This window comes from Amblyomma americanum, chromosome 3 (assembly GCF_052857255.1).
Source record: "Amblyomma americanum isolate KBUSLIRL-KWMA chromosome 3, ASM5285725v1, whole genome shotgun sequence".
Taxonomy (NCBI): domain Eukaryota; kingdom Metazoa; phylum Arthropoda; class Arachnida; order Ixodida; family Ixodidae; genus Amblyomma; species Amblyomma americanum.
Genome location: NC_135499.1, coordinates 182,672,168 through 182,687,608, shown reverse-complemented (window position 1 = coordinate 182,687,608; position 15,441 = coordinate 182,672,168). Strand labels below are relative to the sequence as shown.

Genomic DNA, 15,441 nt, shown 5'->3' with positions numbered 1-15,441 from the left:
GCACAATTCACACAGTTTCCGCCGGCTGCCGCTCACTAGCTTACTTGTTTGTTTGTTTGCTTTTTTAAGACTAGGGCCACCTCAAGATGCAGTCCCGCACAATTTCGCCTGCGCTGACGCGTGTCGAAAAGCGGCCAGTACCGCTTATAGAGTGCTACAAGAGACACGGAAACGGACTCAGCGCAACTCCTTTCATGTCGCCCATAGGGGCTCAGGATAGCGTGTCACAGTGTCCAAGCATCCCTGCAGCGCTCGCCCCGTCGTTGAGGAATGCGTCCCGTAACAAATATGCACCAAGTTCCCAATATGGCATCTTTACATCCAACCTATCACTGCGGTACCCGCACAGGCGAAATGAGAAAAAGAGACGTCGCAATAACAGGATGCTCCGTGTGCAAATCAGAAGTCGTAAATAATCCACCGCAAATGACAGTTACCTCCTTCATTTTTCCCCCCTTCAACTCCATCCCGTACAGAACAGCCATCAACACAGCACATGACGAAAGAAGAGGCAGATCAGTCCGGCGACGACAGCGAACAGGCTTTTGCGATGTACAGCACCCTTCTCCGGACAAGCGAGACGAAAGGCTCGTCCACGGAGCACAAAAACCGAGACCAACCGCGAATTTCTTCGCAGCCGCCCGCGGCGGCGAGCATTGTTGAATGAATTATACAGAAGGGGTTTCCCTCTTCTCGGAAAAACGGCCGCTCGTAGCCGAGCCGCTTCGCGAAATCGCCCCGCGGGTCTGGTTCGCCTCTCGGAGCCTGAACAATAGCACCCCTCCCCTGGCAAGGCTCGGAACCTTCACTCTCTCCCTCTCTCCTCCTCTGCACCGCAGCGTCGGTTTTTCTTCCCTGGCCGACAGCGTAGGTGGAACTTTCGCGGCCACGAGTGGGTTGGTTGCCTTTTCCTCCGCTCTAGTTGGTGGAGAAACGCAGTAAGCTTTCTACCGCTCTCGGTTGTCCCTGACTGCTTGCGGACGTCACCGCTATTCTCTTTTTTTTTTTCTATCCCGAGCCGGACCCGACGGTAAGAGCTTGGACAGTGTCCTGCCGCAACGCAATGGAGCGCCGGTTGTATTTCTGAAGTGGGACTCACTGAAAACCGAAATGGAAGGATGCCCCGGCAAGTGGGAGACACAGGGAAGTGGAGAGAGCGCGCGAGAGCGCGCGTGTAAAAAAAAGGAAAAGAAACGAACGAAGGGGGTACAAAGTAAATGAGGAAAGTTAAATCAGCCGCTGGCTCGGGGCCAGGGTTCTCGCGCGGCACGAGGGAGACGGCCCCACCGCAGCAGCCGGCGCGTTGCGGAGGGAGAGACAGCGCGTCTCTTCCAGGGCCAACGACGCAACACCAAAGTGCCGCCTCCAGCTTCAACCGGGGGAACGGAGTGCGACGGCGGTCCCCGCCAGGTGGCGTCCAGAATGAACTCGACAGCACGCACAGCAGGGAAAGGCGCGCGGAAAAAGAACGCCCCCCTCTCCCTCGCTCCCGAGGATAACGTGCGGCGGCCCCGACGAACCGCGGTGTCCGCCGGGGTCAGGAGGCAGCGGGAGCACCAGGAAACGCCACCGCCCGCCTTTCGTAATTTCTCCCGGGCCGCCGCGTTTTTTCCACGCGGGGTGGAGAAACGGGGTCTCGAGGTCAAGGTCGGCGGGGCGGGGGACGGGCGGGCTTCGCGGACCCTTGTCTCCTCCCCTCCGGTGAACGGCTCGGATTCCCGTTTCGCGAGAACAGAGACCGCGGCACCGACCCGGTCGCCCGGAAGCGAGCGAATCTCTCGGTCCACTTCGGCGGCTCCGCAAGAGGGCATGTGGCGGCTGCTCTCGCGGGAGCCGAGGGGGAGGCGGAGGAAACGCCGAGCGCAGCCGCCAGGAAACCGGCGGAGTTCCGCACTAAGCAAAGAAAGGGCTGGCCTAATGGCTGGTACAGTGCGTCTTCCAAGGCTGGCTCCTCATTTAACCGAGATTGCCGGTCGCATGGTCGGTCGACGGAACATAATGCAACGAACAATGCACAAAGAAGGAGCAACGTCAATGCCCACTGTCTCTATGACGAGCTTCTTCCCTCGTCGCTCAGAAAGACAACACGTTCTTGCGGAAGGCAAGCAGACTACGCACGACTGCTTAAAGCAAGGAACCCACTTCGCCTGGGAAACCATTCTATACACCACCTGAGATGAAATCCTGGGCAGCACGGCCAAGTGCCCATCAACCGCGGCGGGTTTAATTAGTACTTTTTTACCGCCTAGCGCGATTAGCTCAGCGAAAACATTACAGCGAGCGCCGGCTGGAGTGGCATGAAGATCGCGACCCCCGGCGTGTGTACGTAACGCTGGCGGAGGAGACGACGGCCGCCGACAGCTCGCGGCATTTTGAATCCAAGCCAAGGCCATCGCTTGCATGTCGAAACCCCAAGGCACGCGCCGCTGGTCCCAGAAATAGCGCCGCGTCTTCGGCCCTGGGGAGGGAGAAAGGGGACGCAACCCGCGCACACAGAGAGCGCGCCAAACCCGCCCGACCCGTGACAGGGACGCCGCCAAAATACCTGCGCCACGCAGCGAGCCAACGCCGCCGCAGGAGGGGGGTGGCGATAAATAAACGAGACGCCGCGAGATTACAATAATAGCGCGGCCCGAAGGGCAAAGCCCTGCCAAGAGAAAGAGAGCGGCCCCCGCACAACGTCGCCGTAACACGGGCAACCTCTCCAACAACAACGGCCGCAGAGGCGCGCGACAGTGAAAGAACCAGGCGCCCGGAACAGGGCTCCACAAGGAAGAAGCTCTTCGGCGGCGCGGTCACCACACCCTGCGAAGGCCGGCACGCTGAACACGGAGACACTTCCTCGCACGAGTTTCGCCCCCACGGGACGAGCCTTACAAGCTCCCAAGCGGCTCACACCTCAACGAGGCTTCCACACGAGACCGATCTCTTTCACGCACCAAGAGGGGCCGATGAGGAACCGAAGCCCGACGACAAGTCACGCCCCCAAACCGCGTGTACGCAACTTACGCCACTTAGGACGCCGCGCGTGTCCCAAATCAGAAAGCGCTTTTGCCAAACCATTTCCTGCTCCGGCGCCGCAAGCGTGCGCTATAGTTTCCCATGCAGGTACAGGCGGAGTTCCGCCTAACCGGCGAAGCACCTGCACAGCCGGTAACAACCACAACAGCGAACGCGCAACCAACCCCCCCCCCCCCCCCCCTCCCCCACTCAGAGGCGATGCACGCCCATTTAGTTGCGTTGCTTCGGTACCTCCCCCCCACCGTCCCTCTTCCCCCCTGGGAGCAAGCAGCCCAGTGTCTGGCAGAGCGCGAGCGCTATTCGCCGGCTGTTCGCGGGCGGTGAACGCGACGCGCCCGTACACTGAGCGCGGGTTCCTCGAAAGCGGCGAACAGCAAAATACGAGCCGTGGTGGGGACAACGGCCGCCGCCGCCACGGCTGGGCCTGGAATGCGCGCCCAGTGTCGTTGATCGGTTCGGCCGCTGTCCCTCGGACGAGGCGAAACGTCGCCCTGGCAACGCCGCGCCGCCGACGACCACACACGCCGCCGGCAGCGGCCAACCCCACACCGCCGCTGCTGGACTGGGCCTGTGTTGGCGACTCTTCCGCATCTCCAAATAACAGGAAGGCTCCCCCCGAGGTCTACTTCACGTTCCCACACTCGCTGCCACTGGCAAAACTTGCATTTTACGCGATTTCTCGGGAAACGATCGAACTAAACATGCCTCAAACATTCGAAGCGTTGGATACGCTGCGAACCTCAAACAAGTCCACTTGAGCAATGAATGATTGGTTGGTTTTGGTTTTGAGGAAAGGAAGTGACGCAGCAACTGTCTCACACATCTCGGTGGACACCCCTAATGCGCCGTAAGGGAAGGTATAAAGGAAGGAGTGAAAGAAGAAAGGAAGAGGTGCCGTAGTGGAAGTCACAGGAATAATTTCGACCACCTGGGGATCTTTAACATGCACTGACATCGCACAGCACACGGGCGCCTTTGCGTTTCGCCTCCATCGAAACGCGGCCGCCGCAGCCGGGTTCGAACCCGGGTACTCCGGCTGAGTACACGAGCGCCTACTGAGCCACCGCGGCGCGTCGAGCAATGGCGAGCCATTTCGTTTTTGAGGGGAACAACAGAAGCAAATGCAGAAAGCGCTGTACGTGTCTGTTTTATTTTCTCTTTTTTTTTTCTTTTCCGGGTGCCGCGTCTCGGCTTTGCGCAGGTTGACACAGAGACCCGCGGCGTCGCAGACATGCGAAAACTCGTGCCAGACAATACCGCACGGCACGAAAGATACCAAGACAGGGGAGACACGATCACACGGCCCTCACCGCGAAGTCGTTCCACGCATCTATAAATGTAAACTGCCATCAACAACCGCTGCTGACGTTCACAGGACACGATGACGTCCTGAGCAGACTGATATCTCGTAATGCGAGGCAAGAAAGAAAGGCGACGGTCAAGGTGCCCCACAAGAGCGGCAATCTGTCGCTATGCGCGTGAGCACCCCCCGGGAGCTGCGTCGAGAGCACCGTTCCTAATCAGCACTGGGCCGCGAGGACAAGGGAGGAGGAGGAGGCTCTCCCGGGGCGCCTTCCTGAACGAGCCGACGAGCAGCACTGCAGTGTGCCGCCCCATCTCCCAGCGGCACAGCGCGCTATCGCCACCAAGGCGGAGGGCCGACGATAAGCGCCGCGGCCGACCACAACACGCGCCACGGCGACGGCGTGCGTCGCCGCGTTCACGGCACCTCTGGAGAGCCGACTGCTCTCACGCTGCGTCCAAACGACTGTGATGCAGCGGACACACAACGCGCCACTGGCCTCCGTTGTCGGACCAAACAACTGGCGGACCAGTGGGAGGCGCGCGGCACCACTGTTTTGTATACAAGCGCTCCTCCTCACGGGTGGGCAGACAGAGGCTATACCTGAGCTAGTGGACTCGTTGTTGATATCCAGGTCCCAGAAGTCGAGGTCCACGTCGGCGATGTCCGATCCGCCCAGCGAGGGCACGGGGCTCACGGGCCGGCCCTTGGCCGGGCTGCTGGAGCTCACCTCGGGCGAGCTGTCTTCGGGGGGCAGGGCCCGCTTTCGGGGAGCCGCAGTCGAGGCTCCCCTGGGGGCCGCGCCCCCGGAAGGGGGCGGGCCCCCCTTCTTGCGCCGGGGGCTCGCCAGCCTGGCCTCGGGCCGCGCCACCCACGCCACGGCGCTGCCTCCCGTCCGACGACGGCACCGCAACCACAGGCGGCGGCGAGATCGGTCAGTCGGCTGCGGCGTCCTCCATGGCGCATAACTCCGGCACACGCAACAACAACCGCACGACGCTTCCGCACCGACCGACAGGGAGCGAGGACCGGCGGCGCCTGGACGTTGCCACCACCAGCGGCGGACGAGTTGGTCCCAAACAGAGCCGGCGTTCAAGGTCGGCCGCCGTGCGGGGCGCTCCGCTCGCTGCGCCGACGGAGAGGGGGGGGAGGCAACCGCCGCCGCGCTCGCAGCCGGCGCAGGATCAATGGCGCGCCCCTCAAATCGCTCCCGCGTGCTGCGCGCGGAAGGCCCGACGCTGGCGCACTTGTTCCGCGACTTTGAGGGTCCAAAACTGCGTCGCGTACCTTCCGAGCCGAGGGTCGCGGCCCGAGGCTGAATGCCGGTCGTGGCAGTGAGACGCAAAGCGTGTTCGCCGCTTTTGACCGCGTTTCGTTTAGTGTGCAGGAAAGAAGAAACTTTGCTTTGTCAACAGTTTCGTTTTGTTTCTTGTTAACACTTTTCTCTGGACCCTAACAATTCCTCCACTAGACCAGTTCTCCGCACTTTGTCAAGCCTCCGCGAGCTCACTGTAAGCAAGGTCGACCAGAGCAACGTGTGCATGAAATGGATGGAGAATTCGCTCATCTCCAGAGGCCTACTTCCCATCGGCGGCACTTGCGATCCCTCTCGTGCTGCCAGCTCGGCAGCGCACAGCTCCAGCACCCAGCGGTGCTCGTCATTACCGCGCACTTAATGGCGGCGCCACCTGCTGGTGCTGCCAGTGTGCCGTATGGCGGTCACCGAGCGCGACAGGTCGCCGTGCCACTACTAATGCGCTCGGCCGCGTCGATTTCGTCGCCGGCGCAGCGGCAGCAGCTCTCGCTGGCCCGATTACCGACCGAGGCCTCGGCCGCCGTGTTTTCCTTCCTCCTCCCTCGCTCTTTTCTCCTCCGAGGGGCCCCGGCGCGTCTTGGTCGCAGGAAATGTGGGGCCGTCGCCGAGAAAGAAGACGACGCAGCCAGAGATGCCGCTTTCGCCGCAGGGGTCCTTCACCGCCGAGATGGCGGGGAAGGGGGGGGCGCCGGAAAGCGTGGCCCACCCCTTTGGCCTGCAGCAGCGGCGGCAGGCAGGCAGCCGGTCAACGAACGGTTCACCTTGAACGCGGACTTTCACACTGGCCGAGCCGGTTTGGCCCGAGCGAGCACTTTCGCCGCGCGCCGGGCGCAGCGTTCCGTGGCGCAGCCGCCGCCGCTACCCTCGCCCCCGGCTTCCTCCCTGCCAGCAGCGTTTCCGACGCCGGCAACGCCACGGGGGGAACCTGCGCCCTTCCCCCCATCCGACGCGACCAAGAAAACTTGGCGCGCCGCCGGAGCCCAGATCGCGCGCGCTACCACGGGGCCGCCATGTTTATTCTCAAAACGCGAGCGTCGGCATTCCCACTTCCGCTGCAGAACAGCACGCACCGACAGGGGGGGGAGGGAGAGAAGCGTACTGGGCGAGTGCACTGCTGCTACGTGCGCGTACACGCATCCGGCTGCCGCCGAGAAGAGTCGTGCTTTGCAGCATCCGCGAGCTGCTGCTGACTCGCACGCATTCAAACGCGGACGCAGGCGTTTTATGAAGGCAGAGCCAGCCAGCCTGCATCCACTGCGGCGACGTTGCAGGAACGCGAGTGTCGGATGCGGAGACCACCACTACGACCAACATGGCCATTCCAACAAAAAAACCTCATGGCCTTCTAGGCCTAATGTGCGACAGTAACAACGCTTGGGTACGAAATGATCGACGCAAGTTCATTCGAGTGTATATCATTCCGCTTTTACATGATGAACGTTTCCATTTTTTTTTTCACGGTAATATTCATTTAAACCTACATCGCACTAAGCACGCAGAGATGGGAGAGGCATAAAGCAGCAGCGGTGCAGGCCTGGGGTTCAAGCTGTACCCGCGTGGTGGCAGTAAACGTTGGCCACAACAGGGAAGGCCAGCGAGGCGACCGGTCACCTTTTCTTCAAGTAGTTCAACAAACTTCCCTAGTACACGTACGCCTGTGTTGCGAGCAACAAGCGGCACAACGGTCCACAGTATCGGCTCAACATCTCAGAAGACAACCAACTTCAGCAATGAACATTCCACTTACTCGACGACTTAATTTCGCCTGACAGTTCAGCATCAGACTCTGCTCCGAGCAGCCTGAGCCAGTCAGAGACAGGTAACGGCCACCTTAAAGCGGTATTCACACGGGGGACATCGGCGCGGATGGATGTGCAGAGATGTGCGACATCACCGATCAGCCAAACGCCGCCCCTGATCTCGGACTCGCCAGTCACACGGGCGTTCTGTAGACCCAACAGCTACAGTGCTTCGTGAGGGCAGCACAAGACGTGTGTTCAGAACATGCCCCCGGTCATCTTCAGGGCAATGACCCCCACCCCACGGGAAAGGGCAGAGGGCGGACAACAAAGGCGTACCGGGAAGCTCGAGCGTCCCAACGAAAGGAAGCGAAAAAGGGAAGGCCACAACGACTCGACGGCGCCACCAACGAGCACCTCTCCTGCCTCGCTGCTCGAATGCTCCGACCACGTGTGCTCCGGTTGCTCTGATCGTTTCGCATGCCTGACCTAGAAACCAATTCGGTTAAGACCACCGAGCGTGAGATGTGACATCGAGACCTTCAGCAACAGCCACGGCCGTCCGCAGAAGCTGAAGTCCCCATCGGCGGGTTCCAAGCAACGGCGGACGCTGCCCGAGATCGGCCTTCTAAAGTGAAGAGGATCGAGAACCAGACGGCGCTCATACGGGACCACACGCAAGAACTCGTTGATGCAAATGTGCGTGAGTTGTAACGGTTCCACGATGATCTCCAAATCGACATACGGGATAAACTACCAGGCGGCAGGGGCGACAGCTGAAGTCGCTGCTCATGGTGTTCAGAGTGGAGTTCGAGATCCGCGAGAGAGCATTGGAGCACCGGCCCGGCGATAAAAGTGGTAAGCCAAGCCTTTTCCTTACGAAGGGATCAAACGCGAGAACTCAGCCCCGAAATTTTCGACCTTCGACTGCAGCGGCTTTGCAAAAGCCTGCTGCCAAATGTGAATAAAAAAATTTAAGAATGATTCGCCAATGCGAAATCAAATCAAGAGCGTTAACGAAGTTGTCTTCACCTATGCTTTCGACAAATTCTGATACCAACGTGTACGTCATGAAACGAAGATTCGTTTGGTACCACCCGCATCCCTCTCCGACCACTGCTTCGCCCGCCACAATTTCGTCACCAATGGCGACCCCAAGTGGCACCAGTCTCGGCACCCGCGCAGACGGTACATATATAGCGGTCAGGTGATGGGGGGTCACATTTTGCCGACCTGACATTTCCGGCCGCCATCTTGAAATCTCGGACGGACAAGGAACGTTCGAATGCGAGTAGTACGAGCTAACGCTCTTAAAATCACGAGGGTCAAGACTGCAACGTTAAACTGGATTTAAACGAGAAAGAGGCAATTTCGGCAGCCAAATGACGCTATAACGGAGTAGGGTTCCTGTCAGTGGGGTTTGTTCCTGAAGGAAATCAAAAGGCGCGCACCTAAGCTACTTCTGACTCGTCGGAAGAAGCAACTCTGCAGCGCAATATAAAATACAGGCCTTGCAGACACCATTTAGCACAGCATTCCGGGTCCTCGCGAGATGTCACTGGCACTGGAAGAGGGTTCTCCGCTTGCGGACACTGCAAAAATCGCCTTGCAGGTTGGTTCCGACGTTTTCGGGAAGTTTTTACAACGAAATGTCAGGAAATCAGGAAACTGACCCACGAACTGAGAGCGCTAGGAACAGTGCATTCGGCTTGCGGGAACAGACTTTATCGACCTGCAAGAGAATGCGCCCAGAAAGTCGTACAAAGTCCAGGGCTCCACATCACAAAACTCGGACGATTTTGGTACGTTTTCGGGAACACGCCTGTATGAAATGTCTATAGAACGCCTGACCTAAGGTGAAGTTGGGCGTTAGAAAATAGCACGAAGTATTCAGATACGATCGTGCCCTGTTCAAATTCAGTACCAAAAAGACACCTCACAGAATTCAAACGAACAGGGCCTCCAGCAAGCTACTCTTTGCAAGTTCTCTGACTTTTCCATGTTTTCCCCAGCTATATCACTGACCATTAAAGAAATGGAAATATGAAGTAGTAACGAGAATGGTCAGTGTAAACATGATCCATTTTAATGAAGAAAAAAAATTGTAAACTGAGCTCCGTACTGAAAACGAATCTTGTATTCCTGTTTGTTTAGGGGAGCTCATTTTCCCCCGACGGTAGCCTATCTTCAATCTAAGTTATGAAGGCTCCGTTGCTTTCCTTCCATAGTTTTACTGAGGGTCCTCATCTCTTTGTCCTAAGCATCAGACGTTTCCAGTGTGTGCGAATATCAAATTCTCTGGTTTGGAGCGGATAAGAGTAATAAAAGCAGGCTGCAAAATAGAACCGAATATTCTCACGAAGTTCAGATATCAAAACAGCTAGTTTAAAAGAGCAACGTGTCTCCACAAGACAGCGATAAAAACAAAGACACTATACACAAATTGCTGTGGTACAAGAACAAGACGACTTCCACAAAAAGTGGCACATTTTGTAACCTTGCCCTCGCAGCTCGAACCACCAGGCAACTAGCCCGTATTTTGTTGCCGCTTCGTCGTGGCCCAGAGAGCCATGTTGCCGGAACAACAATTTTGAAGCAAACTATTTTCATTCGTGCTAAGCGAAAAGATGTCGTGCCAATGAGCACGGATGTACCGCCAGGTCTCCTCGATTTAGGTGCACTCTCTGCACTAGTTCACAAAAGTGCCGTGCCAGTTCTTGCGGCGCGGGTGTAGCCTGACACCAGTGCTGTCGGCGCAGCGGCCAAATCGAGTGCAAAAGTGCAGAAACGCGCGTCTGCTGCGGCCGTGTGTTGGTGTTTGCTGCGTGTTTTCACATATGCGCGGGATTGTGCTAGCTGTATTCAACGCTGTGCAGTTGTTCGAAGTGGCGCATCTCGTGGAGCGGCTATGGGATTTGTTAAATTCCAAAGTGATGAAGAATTTGGCACCGTCCTTTTCGTAGCGTTGTGAAAAGCGGCTAAGCCCGGTCGACCGTTACGATTCAACGGGCACTTTGAAGAGGCAACAAACTTTTGAATTCAAGAGATTATTCACACTTCCGCTCGAGACAACCGTTGACAGCGTATACACGTGATTCAGGCTGTTGCCGTTCTATCCGAAAAGTGACTTCGGTTGTCTGCCAGTTACAGAATGAAAGAGTTGCCCGATAACTTGGACTATATTTGAACTCAACAACTCGCGTTCACTGTCGGCAGACGGTGAGGGGGGAGTGACAATCAGAGACTAACTGGCAGGCGAAGGCGCGGGCTGACGGCAACTTCAAGGCCAGTCGCTGCTGTAAGCGTAGGTACTGATGTCGCAGCGAGTCATCACAAATACTGCGGACATCCACGTATTAAAAAACATATCTCACCATCTGCCTCCTATGGAAACGCTCGATCGTGTTGCGCGCAATGATCATATTTGCACACAAAAGAGAAATGATGTAAGGCAACATGCGAGGCTGGAAAAAAATGAGAACCCATATGCATAGCAGTGCGCCATGCCAGCTAGTCGCTTACACACGTACACAGACACGCACGTAGACGCACTGTCATTTCAGCTGCTTGGTGAGGGCACGGCGCACATGTCACGTCTAGCATGGGTACGCGGCCGGCCGTCTCAACCGTGGTCTCAAACACCGCTCACTAAAACAAGCATGGCCGCAGAGCCGTCTGCTACGGAGCGCGCCAAGCATCTTGCACTACGAGAACAGAACTCGCCGGGAGGCTAGTGCAGCAGTGCAGAAGAAATCGTGCAGCACGAGGTCAAATCGAGTACCGAAGTGCAGGTGGCGCTAGCTGCATTTCTGGATATTAGGGGAGCCTATGACAACGTTACTCAGGAGCATTTGTGGGACATACTGGGCACATTGGATGTGGAAAATGGAGTAATTAATCTTTTAAAAGAGATATATAGAGGTGGGAAAAAAATATATGGGAAAAAATGTATCAGGGCCTGTAGAGATACAGCGGGGGCTTAGACAAGGATGTCCTCTGTCCCCTTTGTTGTTCATGTTGCACCTGCAAGGGTTGGAGACCAAGCTAGAAGGGAGCGGACTAGGCTTCAACCTACCCTTTTTCAAGCAAGGGGAATTGATTAAACGGACATTGCCGGGACTAATATACACGGACGATATAGTGATAATGGCTGACAACAAGGAAGACCTGCAGAAGTTGTTAGACATATGCAGTACAAAGGGAGATAGATTAGGCTTCAAGTATAGTAAGGAAAAATATGCAGTCATGATATTTAATGAAGAGGGCGGCGAGCATAGAATACAGGAGTTCGTGCTAAATGTAGTGAATGAGTACAAGTATCTTGGGGTGTGGATAAATAACAGCGTTGAGTATCTGACAGAACATGAAAAATATGTAATGAATAAAGCTAGTAGGAATGCAGCTGTCATGAAAAATAGGGCACTGTGGAATTACAATAGGTATGAGGTGGTAAGAGGGATCTGGAAAGGGGTGATGGTCCCTAGCCTGACCTTCCGTAATGCGGTCCTGTGTATGAGGCCAGATGTTCAAGCAAGGCTGGAAATTAGGCAACGGGGAGTAGGGAGGTTAGCTTTGGGAGCACACGGCAATACACCAAATCAGGGGGTACAGGGTGATATGGGATGGGCGTCTTTCGAGAGCAGAGAGGCTAGCAGTAAGATAGCATTTGAGGAACGATTGAGAAAGATGGAGGAAAAGCGGTGGGCTAGGAAAGTTTTCAGATACCTGTATATAAAGAATGTTGACACGAAACGGAGAAAGCGAACTAGAAAATTGACAAGCAAATATCTGGACAACAGTAAGGGGGCAAATCAGCAATTATCGGTTAAGAAAAAGGTTAAAGAAACAGAGAGAGCTGTGTGGAAAACAGGGATGCTAACGAAATCGGCACTGGGAACATACCGGACCCTTAAAAAGGAAATTGCCAAAGAAATTATCTATGATAATTGTAAGGGAAGCTCTTTGTTGTTTGAGGCCAGGACTGGAGTTTTGCGGACTAAGACGTATAGAGTCAGGTACCAGGAGATGGACACTTTGTGCATTGCGTGCGGAGAGGAGGAGGAAACGGCTGAACACTTGATACTTTTCTGTAAAGGGATTCACCCTACAGTGGAAAGCAGCGGGGCTGACTTACCCAAGGCATTGGGGTTTAAGGACAGTGAAGGGAAAGTGGATTTTAAGAGGTTAGAAGTAACCAAGCGAAGGTTATCTGATTGGTGGCTAAAAGCAAGACAGGAGTAAAATTTCACAAGACATGGCTAGGTGGCTTGAGCCACCGCCCGATGCAAAGGGTTCAGCCGTATCCATCCATCCGTCCGTCCGTCCGTCCGTCCATCCATCCATCCATCCAATAGAGTGCGCGAGAGCTGCACGTCCTGAACTGGTGCAGAAAGTGCAGGCAAATCGAGGAGACCTATATCGTGCTTACTGCAATTCACGCCGATGAGTAACTCCATCCAATTGTTGTTCTAAGTACGATTCTCCGGCTACGATGGCGCTTCTCCGGCAGCAAGATACGCATCCATCGCCGAGAAAATTGAATTCAAAAATCTCCCCAGTCGATTCAAACTGATGACGTTCTCACCGAAAACGATGCGTTCGAGTGTTTTGAAGTACATGGCGGCGTAGCGTAGCCTCCGGGATCCGAATCTAAAGATCGGTGTAAACGCACGTATTTTACTCGTGAAATCGGCCGGTGATGGCGACACCAGTAATTGTTATCCCTTTTTTTGTCTATTTTAGCGGATACAGGCTCCGCTTTCGGTGAAAGCGGTCTACCGAAAGCGGTCTCTCTCTGATTAGAATGCGGTACCCACCCTATCGACAGAGGCGAGCTTCTATCTGTCCACATTGTTCTCTTAATTTCAACCAGTTAATTTCCCCGATTCTGCCGACTTCTTGATGCTGCATCCTTGACGATTACTCGATTTCCCCCAGGTGCACTAAATTTCCCCCACAGTTCCAGGCTTTCCAGGTCGCTGGACACCCTGATTTTCTCCAGGCACGCCGTTGAACTAGATATCTGCGCTCAGTGGTTTTTCTCCCGTCAAGCGCACCAAAAATTTATTTCGCCTTATCGACTACGCACTCGCGACAACCCGCAAAGCAGATACGAAATACATTTCGCCTCAACCATCAGTTGCGTTTCTTTGCCCGTGTCGCCTGTCTGTAGAAAACGTGCATAAAAACACGTGGGCGATATATTCTGCGATTTCCCCTGGAGTACGCACACACATCAGGCGGCGAGAAAACAAGGGCCAGATAAGTGTATATCGCATTACAATGAGCACGCCTCGGTTCCTCCCCGTCCGATGGCAGCGATACAAGGAAGAGTGGAACCACTATGACAGCACCCCATCCCTCCGTCACGACACGGCCCGAGCCGGATGTTGTCCTTCGTCCGGCTGCTTTCCCGTGACCGTCTTGCTCGGGCAGCGGGTATGACGCCCCCCCCCCCCCCCCCCCCCTCTCTCTCGCCTGGCGACAACGACCCGCGACTGCGCCTCCGGCCGGCGTCTGCGTCGCGGGCCCAAGCAAGGCACATCGGGCACTACTGACGCACATGGATGGCCAAGACGGATGGCGAGGTAACAGGGTCACCAGGCAGTGACCTTTCTCTCTCTCTCCCGGCACCACCGCCAGCCCGGAGACCGAGGAATGAGAAAGCAAAGCGAGAGAAATCAAAGAGGCAAAAAAGGGTGCCAACCCGCGCAAAAATGGAGACAACCAAGGAGAGGTCACTGCTTCCAAGTTAGACGCGAACCGGAAAGCGAAACACTGATCCAGAAGAACATGGCGATTTCCGAGCAGTCGGGTGCTTCAGGCTTGCTGTTTCTTTATGCCAGTGACGTAGAGGTCATCTCGCGCTGCACACACACACACACACACACACACACACACACACACACACACACACACACACACACACACACACACACACACACACACACACACACACAAACATGGCCGGGCCCGGCCACAGCGCATCGTGTGACATCGGAAATTCATTTCCGGTCTGCCCAAGGCTAAACACGAATGTGCGAACGAACTTGAGAACAGGGCAGACAACCGCGCGGTTTTACTTCCACGGTCCAGCAGCACTTGAGCCGAACTAGTTCGTTACCGCCGCCCCGTACGGAGCTCGGGCGCGAACGCAAAACTGCTCTGCTGGCGCGTTAACAAGGTTACGCGCGGCGGCCCCCGTGAACTGGCCCGCAGACAGGGCCGCGTTCACGGTTGGGCCGCCGCAATTCGCGCCCCCGAGAAGACAACCGGGCCAACTGGCTCCTCAGGCGGGGGAAGAAGCAGAGCAAGAACCTCCGAAGGAAGCAACGCCGCGCGAGCAACAACACCACCACCAGCAGCACGATAACAGCAAAGCGTGGCAAAGAAAAAGAAGTCAAGCAGTTAGGAGGGCGCAGAGCCGCACGGACTCTCTCCTCACCCACAGCAGCAGCAGCATCCCCCTCCCCCCATCCCGGGTTCCCCTTCCTCCATCCCTCTCAAAACCGTCTGGGCCTCCGAGTGGCTGGTTATGTTCGTGCTTGCGCGAGCCACGCAACACCCCTCCTCCCTTTCTCGCGCTCTCCTCTTCAATGCCGGTTGTATAATCCTCCTCCACGTTCACCACCAACGAAAGGGTTGGTGGAAGAGGTGGATCGCCGACATCCTCCACCCCCCAACCTCCCCGCTGTTCCCCTTAGCGTACATGTATGCCGGCTCCTCCGCCCATTTTGCGGTTACACTCCCAGGCCTGCTTTTAATGAGCTCCCGGTCATGCGTCGTCCTTTCTATTAACTTTTTTTCTTCCTCCCAAGTAGACACGTGCACGCGCACACACATACACCGGAAGTCTGCAAGAGCACTAACGGAGACCGAGGGCGGCGCAGTATGCGCTTTTTTTTTCCTCCCTCCTCCTCTTCCGCTTAAGAAGGTGAGGGTGAGAGGCTGCACGCGACGCATTCGTCGCTCTGCCTGCCGTGCGCTACGCGCAGCCGGCGCTACAGTAACGAAGAGAGACACGAAACGGCGGAGGAAAGGGAAAAGGAAGCGAGAGCAGACTT

General features: G+C 56.1%; 1 protein-coding gene across 2 annotated transcripts in view; it reads right to left on the bottom strand.

Annotated features, from left to right (window-relative positions):
- Window positions 1-15,441, bottom strand: part of EcR (Ecdysone receptor) — a 151,995-nt gene that overhangs the window by 35,912 nt on the left and 100,642 nt on the right. Inside the window, exon 1 of one of the 2 annotated variants that reach the window (XM_077659101.1) lies at window positions 4,928-5,400. The exons of the other annotated variant lie outside the window; for it this stretch is intronic. The gene's annotated coding sequence lies outside the window, so the exon portion shown is untranslated. Of the gene's footprint in view, window positions 1-4,927; window positions 5,401-15,441 lie in introns of those variants that run through there. 2 annotated transcript variants of the gene reach the window in all.